The sequence below is a fragment of the Nematostella vectensis genome, chromosome 4 (genome assembly GCF_932526225.1).
Source record: "Nematostella vectensis chromosome 4, jaNemVect1.1, whole genome shotgun sequence".
In the NCBI taxonomy this organism is placed as follows: Eukaryota; Metazoa; Cnidaria; class Anthozoa; order Actiniaria; family Edwardsiidae; genus Nematostella; species Nematostella vectensis.
The window spans coordinates 17,952,479-17,978,605 of NC_064037.1; the positions used below are offsets into that span (position 1 = coordinate 17,952,479).

General features: G+C 50.8%; 1 long non-coding RNA gene across 1 annotated transcript; it reads left to right on the plus strand.

Annotated features, from left to right (window-relative positions):
- The first annotated feature begins 9,542 nt into the window (after positions 1 to 9,542).
- On the plus strand, positions 9,543 to 10,668 carry LOC125561932. The gene is made up of 3 exons (XR_007307639.1): positions 9,543 to 9,572; positions 9,661 to 9,953; positions 10,410 to 10,668. It is a non-coding gene; the product is annotated as an uncharacterized LOC125561932 (long non-coding RNA).
- Positions 10,669 to 26,127: the final 15,459 nt, after the last annotated feature.

Genomic DNA, 26,127 nt, shown 5'->3' on the forward strand with positions numbered 1-26,127 from the left:
CTTTTCTGTTATGTGTTTTCTGCCATGACAATTGCAGCTAAAAGATGCACTCCTCATCACATGGGGAGTTCGACTAATGCTCGCTGGTTTTGAGGTGCGGGTTCCATGTCGTGTGTGCGGGTTTCAAGTCTGGGGGGGGGGGGTGTTTTATTGTTAATATTTTTTTTGGCTCGGGAAAATCAAATATCCGAAGAAGAAAACACCGGAGAGCCGGGAAGCAGGCAACTTTCGGTGAGATGATGACACGTCCCCATACAGCCAGTCAGGATTACGACCTGTCGCCAATACGCAATTGTATAGCATTGTAATATAGCTCCCGCGAAAGAGAACAACGTAGTCACCGCCGCGAATTTCCCCGCGCTAGCAAACTCGGGAAAGAAATGGCTCAGTTGAGATTTGCGTGATCTTAATTCTGCTCATAGGCCGCCTGTTGAAAAGCACGCGACCAGAAAAATAAATCCAGGACTACTGCTCAACCCGCACCTGTTCCTTAGCCCGCGCCTGTTCCTCGATCCCATGCCCGCGCCTGTTCCTCGACCCCATGCCCGCGCCAGTGCATCGCCTACGCATCCCACGTCAGTACACAGCATCTACACGCCCAATCGACGCCTCCATATTTGTACCCGTCCCAATCCCAGCAAACTCCAACATGGCGTTCGGGGCTTTCGCTGCCCATATCAAATAATTGTCTTACCAACAAACGTTAGGGTCTGCTATGGGTGTGGTAGGCTGTTTCAGACGAACATCGGATGTTGCCGAAGAACATCATCCAACAGAAGATTTATCCGGCGTGACCAAGCATCAGGGCAGCCTATATTTAGCGTGGACTTCCAGAACACCTACTATCATCTGGACGCGTCCACATGTGCGGCGGCACAAGAACCCGTGTTTTGATGGGAGAGTGTTAATTTCTATAGAACTATATTACTCTCTTGGCCCTGCCTAATTCAATTTTATTTTATCTAGTGGTCTAAGTATTGATATTTCTTGATATAGCAAAACACTAACTTCAATTTGGTTATGATGTTGTGCATATGTACATTTTGATTTAATTGGCAGTCCCCTTTAAAAAGACTTTGCAGTCGAAACGCCGACTAAACTTAAGCTTGTCTTACTTAAAATCTGCACGTTCGCGGGTGCTTTTACGTCTATGAGTGAATTGTTTGGACATTAAGACAGACGATTTCGCGTGCAGTTCTCATATAGAGCCTGTTCACAGTTGTCTCGGCGCGAGTAAATTTTTCCCAGGACAAGGATGCTGCACTTTTTCATGTGACACAACCTTCACCACGAGCTGTACCTCCCCCCCCAGATAACTTGGTCTCATGTGAACAGGGTCCTTATTAGCACAGCGGCCTGGGATTTCAAATAATCATTTTGGAAGATATGCCACATAACTGTCGCTTGCTTAAAAAAAGACAAAGACATTGTTGAAGTTATTCAAAAGGTTAGAGTCAAGCATAATTACGAAACTTTGGTCTTTTGTTAGCGTAATACTTAGTGTTTTAATTTAAACTATATGCGAAAAGTCTCGTATTTCGTATCTCAAAAAGCTGAGCTATTCTTGATATTTTATACGAAAAACATGCAAAAACTGCACTAAATATTCGACGTAGCAATAGTACAATTTAAGAAAATTTAAAACTATAGTACAATGCTAGTAGTAACGAATGGCATATTCTTGATAAGGACAACACTAGCTCTCGCCACCACAGAGAATAGTCTGTATCACAGATTCCTGTCGCCAGCTATCCGAGACAGCTGCCCGAAACTAACACAGCACCTACCAATGTGATCATCTTAGATCTGCGTAGTTAAGCCAGTCATCGCAAAAACTCGTTACTGAAAAAACTTAAACAATTAGTATACGACCGCAAATGGCTAAAGTCTGAACGAATTACTGAATGTATGGAGTTGGAACGTGCAGCGTGACAGGCCATGATACCGTTGATCGTTAATTTAGGCCCTCAGAGTATCGTATAGGTATAGGCACTTTTTTCGGTCTTTTTGAAAAACCCCTTGTTAAGGGCGCAAGATATGGCTAATAGAATGGTGGTCACGGGAAATACAAAGTCCTTTAGTGGTAAATGCTGTCGTAGTAGCAAAGTCCTTTAGTGGTAAATGCTGTGGTAGTAGCTTTTGTGTTCATAGGAACAGTGCAGTGGTGGCTACAACAGCTCAGCCATTGGGTATCCTGTGTTGCTCCTTCAGAGGCTAACGGTTTGGAATGATCTACTGCTGCCCCTATCTACCCACCCACGTGCCTGGGGTATGGAATGATCTTCTGCTGCCCCTATCTACCCACCCACATGCCTGGGGTATGGAATGATCTACTGCTGCCCCTATCTACCCACCCACGTGCCTGGGGTATGGAATGATCTACTGCTATCCCTATCTACCCACCCACGTGCCTGGGGTATGGAATGATCTTCTGCTGCCCCTATCTACCCACCCACATGCCTGGGGTATGGGATGATCTACTACCCCTATCTACCCACCCACGTGCCTGGGGTATGGAATGATCTACTGCTGCCCCTATCTACCCACCCACGTGCCTGGGGTATGGAATGATTTACTGCTGCCTCTATCTACCCACCCACATGCCTGGGGTATGGAATTATCTACTGCTGCCCCTATCTACCCACCCACATGCCTGGGGTATGGAATGATCTACTGCTGCCCCTATCTACCCACCCACGTGCCTGGGGTATGGAATGATCTACTGCTATCCCTATCTACCCACCCACATGCCTGGGGTATGGAATGATCTACTGCTGCCCCTATCTACCCACCCACGTGCCTGGGGTATGGAATGATTTACTGCTGCCCCTATCTACCCACCCACATGCCTGGGGTATGGAATTATCTACTGCTGCCCCTATCTACCCACCCACGTGCCTGGGGTATGGAATGATCTACTGCTGCCCCTATCTACCCACCCACGTGCCTGGGGTATCGAATGATCTACTGCTGCCCCTATCTACCCACCCACGTGCCTGGGGTATGGAATGATTTACTGCTGCCCCTATCTACCCACCCACATGCCTGGGGTATGGAATGATCTACTGCTGCCCCTATCTACCCACCCACATGCCTGGGGTATGGAATGATCTACTGCTGCCCCTATCTACCCACCCACATGCCTGGGGTATGGAATGATCTACTGCTGCCCCTATCTACCCACCCACGTGCCTGGGGTATCGAATGATCTACTGCTGCCCCTATCTACCCACCCACGTGCCTGGGGTATGGAATGATTTACTGCTGCCCCTATCTACCCACCCACATGCCTGGGGTATGGAATGATCTACTGCTGCCCCTATCTACCCACCCACGTGCCTGGGGTATGGAATGATCTACTACTGCCCCTATCTACCCACCCACGTGCCTGGGGTATGGGATGATCTACTGCTGCCCCTATCTACCCACCCACGTGCCTGGGGTATCGAATGATCTTCTGCTGCCCCTATCTACCCACCCACGTGCCTGGGGTATGGAATGATTTACTGCTGCCCCTATCTACCCACCCACATGCCTGGGGTATGGAATGATTTACTGCTGCCTCTATCTACCCACCCACATGCCTGGGGTATGGAATGATCTACTGCTGCCCCTATCTACCCACCCACATGCCTGGGGTATGGAATGATCTACTGCCCCTATCTACCCACCCACATGCCTGGGGTATGGAATGATCTACTGCCCCTATCTACCCACCCACGTGCCTGGGGTATGGAATGATCTACTGCTATCCCTATCTACCCACCCACGTGCCTGGGGTATGGAATGATCTACTGCTGCCCCTATCTACCCACCCACGTGCCTGGGGTATGGAATGATCTGCTACTGCCCCTATCTACCGACCCACGTGCCTGGGGTATGGAATGATCTTCTGCTGCCCCTATCTACCCACCCACATGCCTGGGGTATGGGATGATCTACTACCCCTATCTACCCACCCACGTGCCTGGGGTATGGAATGATCTACTACCCCTATCTACCCACCCACGTGCCTGGGGTATGGAATGATCTACTGCTGCCCCTATCTACCCACCCACGTGCCTGGGGTATGGAATGATTTACTGCTGCCTCTATCTACCCACCCACATGCCTGGGGTATGGAATGATCTACTGCTGCCCCTATCTACCCACCCACATGCCTGGGGTATGGAATGATCTACTGCTGCCCCTATCTACCCACCCACGTGCCTGGGGTATGGAATGATCTACTGCTGCCCCTATCTACCCACCCACATGCCTGGGGTATGGAATGATCTACTGCTGCCTCTATCTACCCACCCACATGCCTGGGGTATGGAATGATCTACTGCTGCCCCTATCTACCCACCCACGTGCCTGGGGTATGGAATGATCTACTGCTGCCCCTATCTACCCACCCACGTGCCTGGGGTATGGAATGATCTACTGCTATCCCTATCTACCCACCCACGTGCCTGGGGTATGGAATGATTTACTGCTGCCCCTATCTACCCACCCACGTGCCTGGGGTATGGAATGATCTACTGCTGCCCCTATCTACCCACCCACATGCCTGGGGTATGGAATGATTTACTGCTGCCCCTATCTACCCACCCACGTGCCTGGGGTATGGAATGATTTACTGCTGCCTCTATCTACCCACCCACATGCCTGGGGTATGGAATGATCTACTGCTGCCCCTATCTACCCACCCACATGCCTGGGGTATGGGATGATCTACTGCTATCCCTATCTACCCACCCACGTGCCTGGGGTATGGAATGATTTACTGCTGCCCCTATCTACCCACCCACGTGCCTGGGGTATGGAATGATTTACTGCTGCCTCTATCTACCCACCCACATGCCTGGGGTATGGAATGATCTACTGCTGCCCCTATCTACCCACCCACGTGCCTGGGGTATGGAATGATCTACTGCTGCCCCTATCTACCCACCCACGTGCCCGGGGTATGGAATGATCTACTGCTGCCCCTATCTACCCACCCACGTGCCTGGGGTATGGAATGATCTACTGCTATCCCTATCTACCCACCCACGTGCCTGGGGTATGGAATGATCTACTGCTGCCCCTATCTACCCACCCACATGCCTGGGGTATGGAATGATCTACTGCTATCCCTATCTACCCACCCACGTGCCTGGGGTATGGAATGATCTACTACCCCTATCTACCCACCCACGTGCCTGGGGTATGGAATGATCTACTGCTGCCCCTATCTACCCACCCACGTGCCTGGGGTATGGAATGATCTACTGCTGCCCCTATCTACCCACCCACATGCCTGGGGTATGGAATGATCTGCTGCTACCTCTATCTACCCACCCACATGCCTGGGGTATGGAATGATCTTCTGCTGCCCCTATCTACCCACCCACATGCCTGGGGTATGGAATGATCTACTACCCCTATCTACCCACCCACGTGCCTGGGGTATGGAATGATCTACTGCTATCCCTATCTACCCACCCACGTGCCTGGGGTATGGAATGATCTACTACCCCTATCTACCCACCCACGTGCCTGGGGTATGGAATGATCTACTGCTGCCCCTATCTACCCACCCACATGCCTGGGGTATGGAATGATCTACTGCTATCCCTATCTACCCACCCACGTGCCTGGGGTATGGAATGATCTACTACCCCTATCTACCCACCCACGTGCCTGGGGTATGGAATGATCTACTGCTGCCCCTATCTACCCACCCACGTGCCTGGGGTATGGAATGATCTACTGCTGCCCCTATCTACCCACCCACATGCCTGGGGTATGGAATGATCTGCTGCTACCTCTATCTACCCACCCACATGCCTGGGGTATGGAATGATCTTCTGCTGCCCCTATCTACCCACCCACGTGCCTGGGGTATGGAATGATCTACTGCCCCTATCTACCCACCCACGTGCCTGGGGTATGGAATGATCTACTGCTGCCCCTATCTACCCACCCACATGCCTGGGGTATGGAATGATCTACTGCTGCCCCTATCTACCCACCCACGTGCCTGGGGTATGGAATGATCTACTACCCCTATCTACCCACCCACATGCCTGGGGTATGGAATGATCTACTGCTGCCCCTATCTACTTACCCACGTGCCTGGGGTATGGAATGATCTACTACCCCTATCTACCCACCCACGTGCCTGGGGTATGGGATGATCTACTACTGCCCCTATCTACCCACCCACATGCCTGGGGTATGGAATGATCTACTGCTATCCCTATCTACCCACCCACGTGCCTAGGGTATCGAATGATCTACTGCTGCCCCTATCTACCCACCCACGTGCCTAGGGTATCGAATGATCGACTGCTGCCACTATCTACCCACCCACATGCCTGGGGTATGGGATGATCTACCCTAGTATTTCAAATAAAAGCGCACGCTTAGCTGACTCAAAATCAGCTCGCGAGTTAGATCATGTTTCATAACGGTGTATTCACGCCCCGGGCCCAGGCAATAAATATCACTTTTAGTGGGAAAAACGATCGAAGAATGCAAGCAATCAAAGAATTCATATTGAATTTTAAGATAACGAGTAAAGGTTGTGTAGGAAATGGGGTTGACAAATAACAGTAGGAGAGTTGTAAATGAGGGATTATTGTGTTGAGAGGAGAAGGTAATGTAGTAGATATGGTATTATGTGGGGATTAAAACAGTTGTGTTTTTAACCTGGTATTCGTACCGAGGCGTCGGGGCTTAACTGTGGCTGGTGGGGTGATAAAATGTCTGGTAATGGACGTTGGTGCATGGGTTAAAGTGTGTAAGTGTGGCTATTTTACATGGTGTATTGCATTGGGGACTGTAAGGGTAAGAGTTGTGGCTATAAAAGGTAGGTAGAAAAAGGCTTGCAGTGAAATGTTAGGGGAGAACTGTGTAATTGACCTTTGGAGGAAGGTAATAATTACCTGTTGATGACTTCTTGCGATAACATATTATTCAATCCTGTGGAGTGTAATGTGAGCTTGTGGAAAATCAATTGGAATTACAAGGCCGGTGATAAGAATAATATCAGAAAGCGTGCAGTGAGAGTATAAAATAAAGAAATGGATGGCGAATAGGAGATAGATAGTGGTTATATAAGTATAAGACAGTTGGCTCCTTGAGTACGGGGCGTTATATTGTGTCAAATAGAGAGCGCTCTAGAGTGACAGATAAGCGATGTGCTCATGCGATGGCCCATATTGAGTGACGTCATCGATAACGTCATGCTCAGTTGACATATCGTTGCACCCCCCTTGTTACCTACCTGACATTTGCCAAGTTAGACCGCCTTATGACGTTTCAATGATGAGATATGAGTATTGACGTTATCGATGACGTCATGCTCAGTTGACATATCGTTGCACCCCCCTTGACACCTACATTACATCTGCCAAGTTAGACTGCCTTTTGATGTTTCAATGAGTATTGCCGTTTTAATAACGTCATCGATGACGTCATGCTGAGTTGACATACGTTGCACCCCCCTTTGACACATACATGACATCTGCCAAGTTTGGTTGTTTAATAGTTTTTTCTACGAGTCAAAATTATAATATTTATGGGCGACGTTCTATTACATTTATGGTTAACGTGGTTTATAACATTTATGGGCGACGTGTTATTACATTTATAGCTGTTATTACATTTATGGGCGATACAGGGCCATGGTTCACAAAAGACAGACATAAGTCATTCTGAACAACAACACCTGTCTCTTTGGTCCTTTTTTGGTCCTGTAATCATGAACGTGTCTGTGATAATAGGAGAAGCTGATTTATTTGCATTATTTTCACACATTTCTTACACAATAGCGGCATGTTCATAGGCCAAGAGTTGACTTTACATTGAATGAGTCATAAGGCTTTCTGTCAGCCGCCATTTTGTTATCCTAATACAATATTGTTATCAAAATACCATTTTGTTATCAAAATACCATTTTGTTATCCTAATACCATTCTGTTATCCTAATACCATTTTGTTATCCTAATACCATTCGGTTATCCTAATACCATTCTGTTATCCTAATACCAATTTGTTTTCCTAATACCATTTCGTTATCTTAATACCATTTTGTTATCCTAATACCATTCTGTTATCCTAATACCATTTTGTTATCATAATACCAAGTACAGAAAAGCATCCATTTCCATCCGCTGTTTTAGGGAAGCTATTGAGACATTGTTGAGATCTAATTTGTTGAATGAGGTATGAAGCTTTGTTTTTCGATGGTTATTTGGAGATATCATCATTTATTTTGTTTTCAAATATGAATACAATAACAAAGGTGTTTCTGTCTAGAGATCTTTAAGAATGATCGACTAAAGAGAAACTCCACATGCACAGCTGATCAGGTAGTTCCTCTATAACAGTATTGTAATTGATCATTAAGGCCTCTCGAGGGTAATTGTTTAAAAAAAATCGTTCAAATTGAAACCCGTTTAATATCCCCTTCAGAGCGTGCGATCGATCTGATCTTTGGCAAATATAATCACCAATAATTATAGTTTACAAATATTGAAATGTGTATTATATATTATTAATCGGCGAGGCGCGATGCACGTGCAAATGAAATCGCAGTTTAAGGGGTTTAGTACAAAATTTAAAAATCTGTTGCAAACTACTCCATTTTGCGTATCTGAGGTCAGTCCCACTTGTCTTATGACAAGCGGATCACCGAATCGATTCTTTGGAAATATCGACAAAAATCGGGTGCCAATTGCTAACTTACCCTTCAATAATTCCAAGGAGGGGGGGGGAGAGTTCTTTCAAACAACTTTTAGTGTACAGGTATTTTTAGGGGTATTTTTCGAATTGCCCGACGAACTTTTTTCCAGAAGAACTCCCCCCGGGACTGTACCTTTTGCACCTTTTTCCAAGTATCTCATCCCACCTCGCCACGCTCTCTCTCCACCTTTAGTTTTTCCATACTTTCTTTTTTCCATGTCATAGCTGTGTACCAGAGATTGGCCTTACCTCACTTTTCCGCTATGCCCACCCTACAGGTATGTCAACACATTCTTTAAAGTGTTTCTGTCAGGCGTCATTTTGTCATCCTAGCAAAACACCAAGTATGGGAAAGGATCCGAATCCATCGTCTGATTTGAGTAATCTATTGCGATATTTCCGATCGGGTTTGGTAGATGAGTATTTACACCTTTTTTAATGATTGTTTCATCGCCTGATTAGTGCTCCGCTGTTAAATAAAAACATCAAAGGTTTGGCTGACAAAGGCTCTTTAAATCTCAGTCACGTGTTCTTTTTACCCTCAAGAAAAACTGAAGACCAATCATGATATATTGCGCAAAAAAGCATCCGCTTCCACCAGCAAATTCACGAGATCTCTTTATACATAAATAGTTTTTGTAAAAGTCCCCATGTTACGGCGGAATTCTGGTTTCGTTTTTCATGGTCTTCTTTTTGTCAATTGTTTGCTTTGTTTTACAATTGTTTTACTGGCCTTTGTTCTTTGCGTTCCATCGTACTTAGCTCATTAGTCATTTCTATTGGTTATACCTAGTATTGCGTTTTATGTAAATCTCGTCAGTTTTGGCCAGCGCTCAGAGGAGTACGCTACTGTTAAGGTAATACTGGTTTTATTTTTCTTGTAATCTCCCTTTTCTCGACTTCTTCTTCAAAATACATACATTGTATTTATTTTGTTTGTTTCAGTCCCGTTAGTTGTAAATAAACGCGTCACTTATGGTAGCTACATATCGTGTGATTCTCCCAGAGGGACAAGTCTATAAAGCTGCAAAAAAGATCTGTCATGTGATCATAAGATCGTTAATCGATAAAGTCGTCAAAGGGTCGTCAAAAAGCTCAAGAGATCTGCGCATCTGCAATCTGAACGCAAAAGAACTAAACTAAGAAACAGGTCTTAATTCCATTGAAACGATAAAAAAGATCGTCATGCGCCAGTTTGACAAGCCAAGTGGGCGGTAGAAACTGGGATGTTCATCGAGGTGAGGTTAGATCCAACATTTAACACCCTAACGGATTTTATTGACAGAAGAGCTCTAGTGGCTAATGCCGAATTTGGTAAAAACTGGTTGTTTACGAGCTCGCCAAGACCCAATCTTAGATACACCCGTCCTTGATATTAGATTAGATACATCCCTTCTAGGAAAGCCTGCAATTTCAGGTTACGGTAAAGGGTTGTGCGTTTATTCAATTATTATTGAAACTGCGTCGAATGAATAATAATTATTGAAATAATTATTGAAACTGCGTTGAATAAAGCTAACTAGATTTTTTCTTATGTAATCGATATTTCTTTATTCTATCTATACTTTCCGAATGTAATTGAAACATTTCCGTATTTGATCGATGTTTTTCCGTATGTAATCGATATCCCATAATGTAGTTTTAATATCTTGTTCCGTTATTAGTGGCTTTTTATGTTTTATCTTGCACAGCAGAATGTGAAGGAAATGCTTGATGTTGGCGGGGTATGCGTGCTGGTCGATCTGCCGACATTTGCTGACCTACGCAAGACCGAGACAAGCCGCAAAACCGAAACAAGCCGCAAGAATGAGACAAACCGCAAGATCGAGACAAGCCGCAAGACCGAGACAAGCCGCAAGAACAAGACCTAGCTGCAAGATCAAGACAAGCCGCAAGACCAAGACAAGCCACAAGACCAAGACCAAGCCGCAAGACCAAGACAAGCCGCAATACCAAGCCAAGCCGCAAGACCAAGACAAGCCTCAAGACCAAGACAAGCCGCAACACCAAGACAAGCCGCAACACCAAGACCAAGCCGCAAGACCAAAACAAGCCGCAAGACCAAGACAAGCCGCAAGACCAAGACCAAGCCGCAAGACCAAGACCAAGCCGCAAGACCAAGACAAGCCACAAGACCAAGACAAGCCACAAGACCAAGACAAGCCGCAAGACCAAGACAAGCCACAAGACCAAGACCAAGCCGCAAGACCAAGACAAGCCGCAAGACCAAGACAAGCCGCAAGCCCAAGCCAAGCCGCAAGACCAAGACAAGCCGCAAGACCAAAACAAGCCTCAAGACCAAGACAAAGGGAAAGACCAGGACAAGCCGCAAGACCAAGACCAAGCCGCAAGACCAAGACAAGTCGCAACACCAAGACAAGCCGCAACACCAAGACAAACCGCAACACCAAGACAAGCCTCAAGACCAAGACAAGCCGCAACACCAAGACCAAGCTGCAAGACCAGGACAAGCCGCAAGACCAAGACCAAGCCGCAAGACCAAGACAAGCCACAAGACCAAGACAAGCCACAAGACCAAGACAAGCCGCAAGACCAAGACAAGCCACAAGACCAAGACCAAGCCGCAAGACCAAGACAAGCCGCAAGACCAAGTTGAAAGACCAAGCTAGGCCGCAAGACCAAGACAAGCCGCAAGACCAAGACAAGCCTCAAGACCAAGACAAAGGGAAAAACCAGGACAAGCCGCAAGACCAAGACAAGCCGCAACACCAAGACAAGCCGCAAGACCAAGACAAGCCGCAACACCAAGACAAGCCGCAAGACCAAGACCAAGCCGCAAGACCAAGGCCAAGCCGCAAGACCAAGACCAAGCCGCAAGACCAAGACCAAGCCGCAAGACCAAGACCAAGCCGCAAGACCAAGACAAGCCGCAAGACCAAGACCAAGCCGCAAGACCAAGACAAGCAACAAGACCAAGACAAGCCACAAGACCAAGACAAGCCGCAAGACCAAGACAAGCCACAAGACCAAGACCAAGCCGAAAAGACCAAGACAAGCCGCAAGACCAAGCTGCAAGACCAAGCCAAGCCGCAAGACCAAGACAAGCCGCAAGACCAAGACAAGCCTCAAGACCAAGACAAAGGGAAAGACCAGGACAAGCAGCAAGACCAAGACAAACCACAAGACCAAGACAAGTCGCAACACCAAAACAAGCCGCAAGACCAAGACAAGCAGCAACACCAAGACAAGCCTCAAGACCAAGACAAGCCGCAACACCAAGACAAGCCGCAACACCAAGACCAAGCCGCAAGACAAAAACAAGCCGCAAGACCAAGACAAGCCGCAAGACCAAGACCAAGGCGCAAGACCAAGACAAGCCACAAGACCAAGACAAGCCGCAAGACCAAGACAAGCCACAAGACCAAGACCAAGCCGCAAGACCAAGACAAGCCGCAAGACCAAGTTGCAAGACCAAGCCAAGCCGCAAGACCAAGACAAGCCGCAAGACCAAGACAAGCCAAAAGACAAAGACAAAGGGAAAGACCAGGACAAGCCGCAAGACCAAGACAAGCCGCAAGACCAAGACAAGCCACAAGACCAAGACCAAGCCGCAAGACCAAGACAAGCCGCAAGACCAAGTTGAAAGACCAAGCTAGGCCGCAAGACCAAGACAAGCCGCAAGACCAAGACAAGCCTCAAGACCAAGACAAAGGGAAAAACCAGGACAAGCCGCAAGACCAAGACAAGCCGCAACACCAAGACAAGCCGCAAGACCAAGACAAGCCGCAACACCAAGACAAGCCGCAAGACCAAGACCAAGCCGCAAGACCAAGGCCAAGCCGCAAGACCAAGACCAAGCCGCAAGACCAAGACCAAGCCGCAAGACCAAGACCAAGCCGCAAGACCAAGACAAGCCGCAAGACCAAGACCAAGCCGCAAGACCAAGACAAGCAACAAGACCAAGACAAGCCACAAGACCAAGACAAGCCGCAAGACCAAGACAAGCCACAAGACCAAGACCAAGCCGAAAAGACCAAGACAAGCCGCAAGACCAAGCTGCAAGACCAAGCCAAGCCGCAAGACCAAGACAAGCCGCAAGACCAAGACAAGCCTCAAGACCAAGACAAAGGGAAAGACCAGGACAAGCAGCAAGACCAAGACAAGCCACAAGACCAAGACAAGTCGCAACACCAAAACAAGCCGCAAGACCAAGACAAGCAGCAACACCAAGACAAGCCTCAAGACCAAGACAAGCCGCAACACCAAGACAAGCCGCAACACCAAGACCAAGCCGCAAGACAAAAACAAGCCGCAAGACCAAGACAAGCCGCAAGACCAAGACCAAGGCGCAAGACCAAGACAAGCCACAAGACCAAGACAAGCCGCAAGACCAAGACAAGCCACAAGACCAAGACCAAGCCGCAAGACCAAGACAAGCCGCAAGACCAAGTTGCAAGACCAAGCCAAGCCGCAAGACCAAGACAAGCCGCAAGACCAAGACAAGCCGCAAGACCAAGACAAGCCAAAAGACAAAGACAAAGGGAAAGACCAGGACAAGCCGCAAGACCAAGACCAAGCCGCAAGACCACGACAAGCCGCAACACCAAGACAAGCCGCAACACCAAGACAAGCCGCAACACCAAGACAAGCCGCAAGACCAAGACCAAGCCGCAAGACCAAGACCAAGCCGCAACACCAAGACCAAGCCGCAAGACCAAGACAAGCCACAAAAACCAAGACAAGCCGCAAGACCAAGACAAGCAGCAAGACCAAGACCAAGCCGCAAGACCAAGCCGCAAGACCAAGCTGCAAGACCAAGCCAAGCCCCAAGAACAAGACAAGCCACAAGACCAAGCTGCAAGACCAAGCCAAGCCGCAAGACCAAGACAAGCCGCAAAAACAGGACAAGCATCAAGACCAAGACAAGCCTCAAGACCAAGACAAAGGGAAAGACCAGGACAAGCCACAAGACCAAAACCAAGCCGCAACACCAAGACAAGCTGCAAGACCAAGACCAAGCCGCAAGACCAAGACAAGCCGCAAGACCAAGACAAGCCGCAAGACCAAGACAAGCCGCAAGACCAAGACAAGCCGCAAGACCAAGGCCAAGCCGCAAGACCAAGACCAAGCCGCAAGACCAAGACCAAGCCGCAAGACCAAGATAAGCCTCAAGACAAGCCACAAGGCCAAGACAAGCCGCAAGACCAAGACAAGCCGCAAGACCAAGACAAGCCGCAAGACCAAGACCAAGCCGCAAGACCAAGACAATCCCAAGGACCAAGACAAGCCCCAAGACCAAGACAAGACCAAGACAAGCTGCAAGACCAAGACAAGCCGCAAGACCAAGCCTCAAGATCAAGACAAGCCACAAGACCAAGACAAGCCGCAACACCAAGACCAAGCCGCAAGACAAAAACAAGCCGCAAGACCAAGACAAGCCGCAAGACCAAGACCAAGGCGTAAAACCAAGACAAGCCACAAGACCAAGCTGCAAGACCAAGCCAAGCGCCGCAAGACCAAGACAAGCATCAAGACCAAGACAAGCCTCAAGACCAAGACAAAGGGAAAGACCAGGGCAAGCCGCAAGACCAAGACCAAGTCGCAAGACCAAGACAAGCCAAAAGACCAAGACAAGCCAAAAGACCAAGACAAGCCGCAAGACCAAGACAAGCCGCAAGACCAAGACCAAGCCGCAAGACCAAGGCCAAGCCGCAAGACCAAGACCAAGCCGCAAGACCAAGACCAAGCCGCAAGACCAAGACCAAGCCGCAATACCAAGACAAGCCGCAAGACCAAGACCAAGCCGCAAGACCAAGACAAGCAACAAGACCAAGACAAGCCACAAGACCAAGACAAGCCGCAAGACCAAGACAAGCCACAAGACCAAGACCAAGCCGCAAGACCAAGACAAGCCGCAAGACCAAGCTGCAAGACCAAGCCAAGCCGCAAGACCAAGACAAGCCGCAAGACCAAGACAAGCCTCAAGACCAAGACAAAGGGAAAGACCAGGACAAGCAGCAAGACCAAGACAAGCCACAAGACCAAGACAAGTCGCAACACCAAAACAAGCCGCAAGACCAAGACAAGCAGCAACACCAAGACAAGCCTCAAGACCAAGACAAGCCGCAACACCAAGACAAGCCGCAACACCAAGACCAAGCCGCAAGACAAAAACAAGCCGCAAGACCAAGACAAGCCGCAAGACCAAGACCAAGGCGCAAGACCAAGACAAGCCACAAGACCAAGACAAGCCGCAAGACCAAGACAAGCCACAAGACCAAGACCAAGCCGCAAGACCAAGACAAGCCGCAAGACCAAGTTGCAAGACCAAGCCAAGCCGCAAGACCAAGACAAGCCGCAAGACCAAGACAAGCCAAAAGACAAAGACAAAGGGAAAGACCAGGACAAGCCGCAAGACCAATACCAAGCCGCAGGACCAAGACAAGCCGCAACACCAAGACAAGCCGCAACACCAAGACAAGCCGCAACACCAAGACAAGCCGCAAGACCAAGACCAAGCCGCAAGACCAAGACCAAGCCGCAAGACCAAGACCAAGCCGCAACACCAAGACCAAGCCGCAAGACCAAGACAAGCCACAACACCAAGACAAGCCGCAAGACCAAGACAAGCAGCAAGACCAAGACCAAGCCGCAAGACCAAGCCGCAAGACCAAGCCGCAAGACCAAGCTGCAAGACCAAGCCAAGCCCCAAGAACAAGACAAGCCACAAGACCAAGCTGCAAGACCAAGCCAAGCCGCAAGACCAAGACAAGCCGCAAACGCAGGACAAGCATCAAGACCAAGACAAGCCTCAAGACCAAGACAAAGGGAAAGACCAGGACAAGCCACAAGACCAAAACCAAGCCGCAACACCAAGACAAGCTGCAAGACCAAGACCAAGCCGCAAGACCAAGACAAGCCAAAAGACCAAGACAAGCCGCAAGACCAAGACAAGCCGCAAGACCAAGACAAGCCGCAAGACCAAGACCAAGCCGCAAGACCAAGGCCAAGCCGCAAGACCAAGACCAAGCCGCAAGACCAAGACCAAGCCGCAAGACCAAGATAAGCCTCAAGACAAGCCACAAGGCCAAGACAAGCCGCAAGACCAAGACAAGCCGCAAGACCAAGACCAAGCCGCAAGACCAAGACAATCCCCAAGACCAAGACAAGCCCCAAGACCAAGACAAGACCAAGACAAGCTGCAAGACCAAGACAAGCCGCAAGACCAAGCCTCAAGACCAAGACAAGCCACAAGACCAAGACAAGCCGCAACACCAAGACCAAGCCGCAAGACAAAAACAAGCCGCAAGACCAAGACAAGCCTCAAGACCAAGACCAAGGCGTAAGACCAAGACAAGCCACAAGACCAAGACAAGCCACAAGACCAAGACAAGCCGCAAGACCAAGACAAGCCACAAGACCAAGACCAAGCCGCAAGACCAAGACAAGCCGCAAGACCAAGTTGCAAGACCAAGCCAAGCCGCAAGACCAAGACAAGCCGCAAGACCAAGACAAGCCAAAAGACCAAGTCAAAGGGAAAGACCAGGACAAGCCGCAAGACCAAGACCAAGCCGCAAGACCAAGACAAGCTGCAACATCAAGACAAGCCGCAACACCAAGACAAGCCGCAAGACCAAGACCAAGCCGCAAGACCAAGACCAAGCCGCAACACCAAGACCAAGCCGCAAGACCACGACAAGCCACAACACCAAGACAAGCCGCAAGACCAAGACAAGCAGCAAGACCAAGACCAAGCCGCAAGACCAAGCCGCAAGACCAAGCTGCAAGACCAAGCCAAGCCCCAAGACCAAGACAAGCCACAAGACCAAGCTGCAAGACCAAGCCAAGCCGCAAGACCAAGACAAGCCGCAAAAACAAGACAAGCCGCAAGACCAAGACAAGCCGCAAAAACAAGACAAGCATCAAGACCAAGACCAAGCCGCAAGACCACGACCAAGCCGCAAGACCAGGACAAGCCGCAAGACCAAGACCAAGCCGCAAGACCAAGACAAGCCAAAAGACCAAGACAAGCCGCAAGACCAAGACAAGCCGCAAGACCAAGACAAGCCGCAAGACCAAGACCAAGCCGCAAGACCAAGGCCAAGCCGCAAGACCAAGACCAAGCCGCAAGACCAAGACCAAGCCGCAAGACCAAGATAAGCCTCAAGACAAGCCACAAGGCCAAGACAAGCCGCAAGACCAAGACCAAGCCGCAAGACCAAGACAATCCCCAAGACCAAGACAAGCCCCAAGACCAAGACAAGACCAAGACAAGCTGCAAGACCAAGACAAGCCGCAAGACCAAGACCAAGGCGTAAAACCAAGACAAGCCACAAGACCAAGCTGCAAGACCAAGCCAAGCGCCGCAAGACCAAGACAAGCATCAAGACCAAGACAAGCCTCAAGACCAAGACAAAGGGAAAGACCAGGGCAAGCCGCAAGACCAAGACCAAGTCGCAAGACCAAGACAAGCCAAAAGACCAAGACAAGCCAAAAGACCAAGACAAGCCGCAAGACCAAGACAAGCCGCAAGACCAAGACCAAGCCGCAAGACCAAGGCCAAGCCGCAAGACCAAGACCAAGCCGCAAGACCAAGACCAAGCCGCAAGACCAAGACCAAGCCGCAATACCAAGACAAGCCGCAAGACCAAGACCAAGCCGCAAGACCAAGACAAGCAACAAGACCAAGACAAGCCACAAGACCAAGACAAGCCGCAAGACCAAGACAAGCCACAAGACCAAGACCAAGCCGCAAGACCAAGACAAGCCGCAAGACCAAGCTGCAAGACCAAGCCAAGCCGCAAGACCAAGACAAGCCGCAAGACCAAGACAAGCCTCAAGACCAAGACAAAGGGAAAGACCAGGACAAGCAGCAAGACCAAGACAAGCCACAAGACCAAGACAAGTCGCAACACCAAAACAAGCCGCAAGACCAAGACAAGCAGCAACACCAAGACAAGCCTCGAGACCAAGACAAGCCGCAACACCAAGACAAGCCGCAACACCAAGACCAAGCCGCAAGACAAAAACAAGCCGCAAGACCAAGACAAGCCGCAAGACCAAGACCAAGGCGCAAGACCAAGACAAGCCACAAGACCAAGACAAGCCGCAAGACCAAGACAAGCCACAAGACCAAGACCAAGCCGCAAGACCAAGACAAGCCGCAAGACCAAGTTGCAAGACCAAGCCAAGCCGCAAGACCAAGACAAGCCGCAAGACCAAGACAAGCCAAAAGACAAAGACAAAGGGAAAGACCAGGACAAGCCGCAAGACCAATACCAAGCCGCAGGACCAAGACAAGCCGCAACACCAAGACAAGCCGCAACACCAAGACAAGCCGCAAGACCAAGACCAAGCCGCAAGACCAAGACCAAGCCGCAACACCAAGACCAAGCCGCAAGACCAAGACAAGCCACAACACCAAGACAAGCCGCAAGACCAAGACAAGCAGCAAGACCAAGACCAAGCCGCAAGACCAAGCCGCAAGACCAAGCCGCAAGACCAAGCTGCAAGACCAAGCCAAGCCCCAAGAACAAGACAAGCCACAAGACCAAGCTGCAAGACCAAGCCAAGCCGCAAGACCAAGACAAGCCGCAAAAGCAGGACAAGCATCAAGACCAAGACAAGCCTCAAGACCAAGACAAAGGGAAAGACCAGGACAAGCCACAAGACCAAAACCAAGCCGCAACACCAAGACAAGCTGCAAGACCAAGACCAAGCCGCAAGACCAAGACAAGCCAAAAGACCAAGACAAGCCGCAAGACCAAGACAAGCCGCAAGACCAAGACAAGCCGCAAGACCAAGACCAAGCCGCAAGACCAAGGCCAAGCCGCAAGACCAAGACCAAGCCGCAAGACCAAGACCAAGCCGCAAGACCAAGATAAGCCTCAAGACAAGCCACAAGGCCAAGACAAGCCGCAAGACCAAGACAAGCCGCAAGACCAAGACCAAGCCGCAAGACCAAGACAATCCACAAGACCAAGACAAGCCCCAAGACCAAGACAAGACCAAGACAAGCTGCAAGACCAAGACAAGCCGCAAGACCAAGCCTCAAGACCAAGACAAGCCACAAGACCAAGACAAGCCGCAACACCAAGACCAAGCCGCAAGACAAAAACAAGCCGCAAGACCAAGACAAGCCTCAAGACCAAGACCAAGGCGTAAGACCAAGACAAGCCACAAGACCAAGACAAGCCACAAGACCAAGACAAGCCGCAAGACCAAGACAAGCCACAAGACCAAGACCAAGCCGCAAGACCAAGACAAGCCGCAAGACCAAGTTGCAAGACCAAGCCAAGCCGCAAGACCAAGACAAGCCGCAAGACCAAGACAAGCCGCAAGACCAAGACAAGCCGCAAGACCAAGACAAGCCAAAAGACCAAGTCAAAGGGAAAGACCAGGACAAGCCGCAAGACCAAGACCAAGCCGCAAGACCAAGACAAGCCGCAACATCAAGACAAGCCGCAACACCAAGACAAGCCGCAAGACCAAGACCAAGCCGCAAGACCAAGACCAAGCCGCAACACCAAGACCAAGCCGCAAGACCACGACAAGCCACAACACCAAGACAAGCCGCAAGACCAAGACAAGCAGCAAGACCAAGACCAAGCCGCAAGACCAAGCCGCAAGACCAAGCTGCAAGACCAAGCCAAGCCCCAAGACCAAGACAAGCCACAAGACCAAGCTGCAAGACCAAGCCAAGCCGCAAGACCAAGACAAGCCGCAAAAACAAGACAAGCCGCAAGACCAAGACAAGCCGCAAAAACAAGACAAGCATCAAGACCAAGACCAAGCCGCAAGACCACGACCAAGCCGCAAGACCAGGACAAGCCGCAAGACCAAGACCAAGCCGCAAGACCAAGACAAGCCAAAAGACCAAGACAAGCCGCAAGACCAAGACAAGCCGCAAGACCAAGACAAGCCGCAAGACCAAGACCAAGCCGCAAGACCAAGGCCAAGCCGCAAGACCAAGACCAAGCCGCAAGACCAAGACCAAGCCGCAAGACCAAGATAAGCCTCAAGACAAGCCACAAGGCCAAGACAAGCCGCAAGACCAAGACCAAGCCGCAAGACCAAGACAATCCCCAAGACCAAGACAAGCCCCAAGACCAAGACAAGACCAAGACAAGCTGCAAGACCAAGACAAGCCGCAAGACCAAGCCTCAAGACCAAGACAAGCCGCAAGACCAAGCCTCAAGACCAAGACAAGCCGCAAGACCAAGACAAGCCGCAACACCAAGACAAGCCGCAACACCAAGACAAGCCGCAAGACCAAGACCAAGCCGCAAGACCAAGACCAAGCCGCAAGACCAAAACGAAGCCGCAAGACCAAGCCGCAAGACCAAGACCAAGCCGCAAGACCAAGACAAGCCGCAAGACCAAGACCAAGCCACAAGACCAAGACCCAGCCGCAAGCCCAAGACGAAGCCGCAAGACCAAGCCGCAAGACCAAGACAAGCCCCAAGACCAAGACAAGCCCCAAGACCAAGACAAGACCAAGACAAGCTGCAAGACCAAGACAAGCCGCAAGACCAAGCCTCAAGACCAAGACAAGCCACAAGACCAAGACAAGACCAAGACAAGCCGCAAGACCAAAACAAGCCGCAACACCAAGACAAGCCGAAAGACCAAGACCAAGCCGCAAGACCAAGACCAAGCCGCAAGACAAAGCCGCAAGACCAAGACAAGCCGCAAGACCAAGACAAGCCGCAAGACCAAGACCAAGCCACAAGACCATGACAAGCCGCAAGACCAAGACCAAGCGGTAAGACCAAGACAAGCCTCAAGACAAGCCACAAGACCAAGACCAAGCCGCAAGACGAAGACCAAGCCACAAGACCAACACAAGCCGCAAGACCAAGACAAGCCGCAAGACCAAGACCAAGCCACAAGACCAAGACAAGCCGCAAGACCAAGACAAGCCGCAAGACCAAGACCAAGCCGCAAGACCAAGGCCAAGCCGCAAGACCAAGACCAAGCCGCAAGACCAAGACCAAGCCGCAAGACCAAGACCAAGCCGCAATACCAAGACAAGCCGCAAGACCAAGACCAAGCCGCAAGACCAAGACAAGCAACAAGACCAAGACAAGCCACAAGACCAAGACAAGCCGCAAGACCAAGACAAGCCACAAGACCAAGACCAAGCCGCAAGACCAAGACAAGCCGCAAGACCAAGCTGCAAGACCAAGCCAAGCCGCAAGACCAAGACAAGCCGCAAGACCAAGACAAGCCTCAAGACCAAGACAAAGGGAAAGACCAGGACAAGCAGCAAGACCAAGACAAGCCACAAGACCAAGACAAGTCGCAACACCAAAACAAGCCGCAAGACCAAGACAAGCAGCAACACCAAGACAAGCCTCAAGACCAAGACAAGCCGCAACACCAAGACAAGCCGCAACACCAAGACCAAGCCGCAAGACAAAAACAAGCCGCAAGACCAAGACAAGCCGCAAGACCAAGACCAAGGCGCAAGACCAAGACAAGCCACAAGACCAAGACAAGCCGCAAGACCAAGACAAGCCACAAGACCAAGACCAAGCCGCAAGACCAAGACAAGCCGCAAGACCAAGTTGCAAGACCAAGCCAAGCCGCAAGACCAAGACAAGCCGCAAGACCAAGACAAGCCAAAAGACAAAGACAAAGGGAAAGACCAGGACAAGCCGCAAGACCAATACCAAGCCGCAGGACCAAGACAAGCCGCAACACCAAGACAAGCCGCAACACCAAGACAAGCCGCAACACCAAGACAAGCCGCAAGACCAAGACCAAGCCGCAAGACCAAGACCAAGCCGCAACACCAAGACCAAGCCGCAAGACCAAGACAAGCCACAACACCAAGACAAGCCGCAAGACCAAGACAAGCAGCAAGACCAAGACCAAGCCGCAAGACCAAGCCGCAAGACCAAGCCGCAAGACCAAGCTGCAAGACCAAGCCAAGCCCCAAGAACAAGACAAGCCACAAGACCAAGCTGCAAGACCAAGCCAAGCCGCAAGACCAAGACAAGCCGCAAAAGCAGGACAAGCATCAAGACCAAGACAAGCCTCAAGACCAAGACAAAGGGAAAGACCAGGACAAGCCACAAGACCAAAACCAAGCCGCAACACCAAGACAAGCTGCAAGACCAAGACCAAGCCGCAAGACCAAGACAAGCCAAAAGACCAAGACAAGCCGCAAGACCAAGACAAGCCGCAAGACCAAGACAAGCCGCAAGACCAAGACCAAGCCGCAAGACCAAGGCCAAGCCGCAAGACCAAGACCAAGCCGCAAGACCAAGACCAAGCCGCAAGACCAAGATAAGCCTCAAGACAAGCCACAAGGCCAAGACAAGCCGCAAGACCAAGACAAGCCGCAAGACCAAGACCAAGCCGCAAGACCAAGACAATCCACAAGACCAAGACAAGCCCCAAGACCAAGACAAGACCAAGACAAGCTGCAAGACCAAGACAAGCCGCAAGACCAAGCCTCAAGACCAAGACAAGCCACAAGACCAAGACAAGCCGCAACACCAAGACCAAGCCGCAAGACAAAAACAAGCCGCAAGACCAAGACAAGCCTCAAGACCAAGACCAAGGCGTAAGACCAAGACAAGCCACAAGACCAAGACAAGCCACAAGACCAAGACAAGCCGCAAGACCAAGACAAGCCACAAGACCAAGACCAAGCCGCAAGACCAAGACAAGCCGCAAGACCAAGTTGCAAGACCAAGCCAAGCCGCAAGACCAAGACAAGCCGCAAGACCAAGACAAGCCGCAAGACCAAGACAAGCCAAAAGACCAAGTCAAAGGGAAAGACCAGGACAAGCCGCAAGACCAAGACCAAGCCGCAAGACCAAGACAAGCCGCAACATCAAGACAAGCCGCAACACCAAGACAAGCCGCAAGACCAAGACCAAGCCGCAAGACCAAGACCAAGCCGCAACACCAAGACCAAGCCGCAAGACCACGACAAGCCACAACACCAAGACAAGCCGCAAGACCAAGACAAGCAGCAAGACCAAGACCAAGCCGCAAGACCAAGCCGCAAGACCAAGCTGCAAGACCAAGCCAAGCCCCAAGACCAAGACAAGCCACAAGACCAAGCTGCAAGACCAAGCCAAGCCGCAAGACCAAGACAAGCCGCAAAAACAAGACAAGCCGCAAGACCAAGACAAGCCGCAAAAACAAGACAAGCATCAAGACCAAGACCAAGCCGCAAGACCACGACCAAGCCGCAAGACCAGGACAAGCCGCAAGACCAAGACCAAGCCGCAAGACCAAGACAAGCCAAAAGACCAAGACAAGCCGCAAGACCAAGACAAGCCGCAAGACCAAGACAAGCCGCAAGACCAAGACCAAGCCGCAAGACCAAGGCCAAGCCGCAAGACCAAGACCAAGCCGCAAGACCAAGACCAAGCCGCAAGACCAAGATAAGCCTCAAGACAAGCCACAAGGCCAAGACAAGCCGCAAGACCAAGACCAAGCCGCAAGACCAAGACAATCCCCAAGACCAAGACAAGCCCCAAGACCAAGACAAGACCAAGACAAGCTGCAAGACCAAGACAAGCCGCAAGACCAAGCCTCAAGACCAAGACAAGCCGCAAGACCAAGCCTCAAGACCAAGACAAGCCGCAAGACCAAGACAAGCCGCAACACCAAGACAAGCCGCAACACCAAGACAAGCCGCAAGACCAAGACCAAGCCGCAAGACCAAGACCAAGCCGCAAGACCAAAACGAAGCCGCAAGACCAAGCCGCAAGACCAAGACCAAGCCGCAAGACCAAGACAAGCCGCAAGACCAAGACCAAGCCACAAGACCAAGACCCAGCCGCAAGCCCAAGACGAAGCCGCAAGACCAAGCCGCAAGACCAAGACAAGCCCCAAGACCAAGACAAGCCCCAAGACCAAGACAAGACCAAGACAAGCTGCAAGACCAAGACAAGCCGCAAGACCAAGCCTCAAGACCAAGACAAGCCACAAGACCAAGACAAGACCAAGACAAGCCGCAAGACCAAAACAAGCCGCAACACCAAGACAAGCCGAAAGACCAAGACCAAGCCGCAAGACCAAGACCAAGCCGCAAGACAAAGCCGCAAGACCAAGACAAGCCGCAAGACCAAGACAAGCCGCAAGACCAAGACCAAGCCACAAGACCATGACAAGCCGCAAGACCAAGACCAAGCGGTAAGACCAAGACAAGCCTCAAGACAAGCCACAAGACCAAGACCAAGCCGCAAGACGAAGACCAAGCCACAAGACCAACACAAGCCGCAAGACCAAGACAAGCCGCAAGACCAAGACCAAGCCACAAGACCAAGACAAGCCGCAAGACCAAGACAAGCCGCAAGACCAAGACCAAGCCGCAAGACCAAGACGAAGCCGCAAGACCAAGCCGCAAGACCAAGACCAAGCCGCAAGACCAAGACAAGCCGCAAGACCAAGACCAAGCCACAAGAACATGACAAGCCGCAAGACCAAGACCAAGCGGTAAAACCAAGACAAGCCGCAAGACCAAGACAAGCCGCAAGACCAAGACCAAGCCACAAGACCAAGACCAAGCCGCAAGACCAAGCCCCAAGACCAAGACAAGCCCCAAGACCAAGACAAGCCGCAAGACCAAGCCTCAAGACCAAGACAAGCCACAAGACCAAGACAAGCCGCAAAACCAAAACAAGCCGCAACACCAAGACAAAGGGAAAGAACAGGACAAGCCTCAAGACCAAAACAAAGGGAAAGACCAGGACAAGCTGCAAGACCAGGACGAGCCGCAACACCAAGACAAGCCTCAAGACCAAGACTAGCCACAAGACCAAGACAAGCCGCAAACCAAAACAAGCCGCAACACCAAGACAAGCCGCAACACCAAGACCAAGCCGCAAGACCAAGACCAAGACGCAAGACCAAGACCAAGCCGCAAAACCAAGCCGCAAGACCAAGACCAAGCCGCAAGACCAAGACCAAGCCGCAAGACCAAGACCAAGCCGCAAGACCAAGCCGCAAGACCAAGACCAAGTTGCAAGACCAAGACAAGCCGCAAGACCAAGACCAAGCCACAAGCCCATGACAAGCCGCAAGACCAAGACCAAGGGGTAAGACCAAGACAAGCCTCAAGACAAGCCTCAAGACAAGCCACAAGACCAAGACCAAGCCGCAAGACGAAGACCAAGCCACAAGACCAAGACAAGCCGCAAGACCAAGACAAGCCGCAAGACCAAGACCAAGCGGTAAGACCAAGACAAGACCAAGACAAGCCGCAAGACCAAGACCAAGCCACAAGACCAAGACCAAGCCGCAAGACCAAGCCGCAAGACCAAGACCAAGCCGCAAGACCAAGACCAAGCCGCAAGACAAAAACAAGCCGCAAGACCAAGACAAGCCTCAAGACCAAGACCAAGGCGTAAGACCAAGACAAGCCACAAGACCAAGACAAGCCACAAGACCAAGACAAGCCGCAAGACCAAGACCAAGCCACAAGACCAAGACCAAGCCGCAAGACCAAGACAAGCCGCAAGACCAAGTTGCAAGACCAAGCCAAGCCGCAAGACCAAGACAAGCCGCAAGACCAAGACAAGCCAAAAGACCAAGTCAAAGGGAAAGACCAGGACAAGCCGCAAGACCAAGACCAAGCCGCAAGACCAAGACAAGCCGCAACATCAAGACAAGCCGCAACACCAAGACAAGCCGCAAGACCAAGACCAAGCCGCAAGACCAAGACCAAGCCGCAACACCAAGACCAAGCCGCAAGACCACGACAAGCCACAACACCAAGACAAGCCGCAAGACCAAGACAAGCAGCAAGACCAAGACCAAGCCGCAAGACCAAGCCGCAAGACCAAGCTGCAAGACCAAGCCAAGCCCCAAGACCAAGACAAGCCACAAGACCAAGCTGCAAGACCAAGCCAAGCCGCAAGACCAAGACAAGCCGCAAAAACAAGACAAGCCGCAAGACCAAGACAAGCCGCAAAAACAAGACAAGCATCAAGACCAAGACCAAGCCGCAAGACCACGACCAAGCCGCAAGACCAGGACAAGCCGCAAGACCAAGACCAAGCCGCAAGACCAAGACAAGCCAAAAGACCAAGACAAGCCGCAAGACCAAGACAAGCCGCAAGACCAAGACAAGCCGCAAGACCAAGACCAAGCCGCAAGACCAAGGCCAAGCCGCAAGACCAAGACCAAGCCGCAAGACCAAGACCAAGCCGCAAGACCAAGATAAGCCTCAAGACAAGCCACAAGGCCAAGACAAGCCGCAAGACCAAGACCAAGCCGCAAGACCAAGACAATCCCCAAGACCAAGACAAGCCCCAAGACCAAGACAAGACCAAGACAAGCTGCAAGACCAAGACAAGCCGCAAGACCAAGCCTCAAGACCAAGACAAGCCGCAAGACCAAGCCTCAAGACCAAGACAAGCCGCAAGACCAAGACAAGCCGCAACACCAAGACAAGCCGCAACACCAAGACAAGCCGCAAGACCA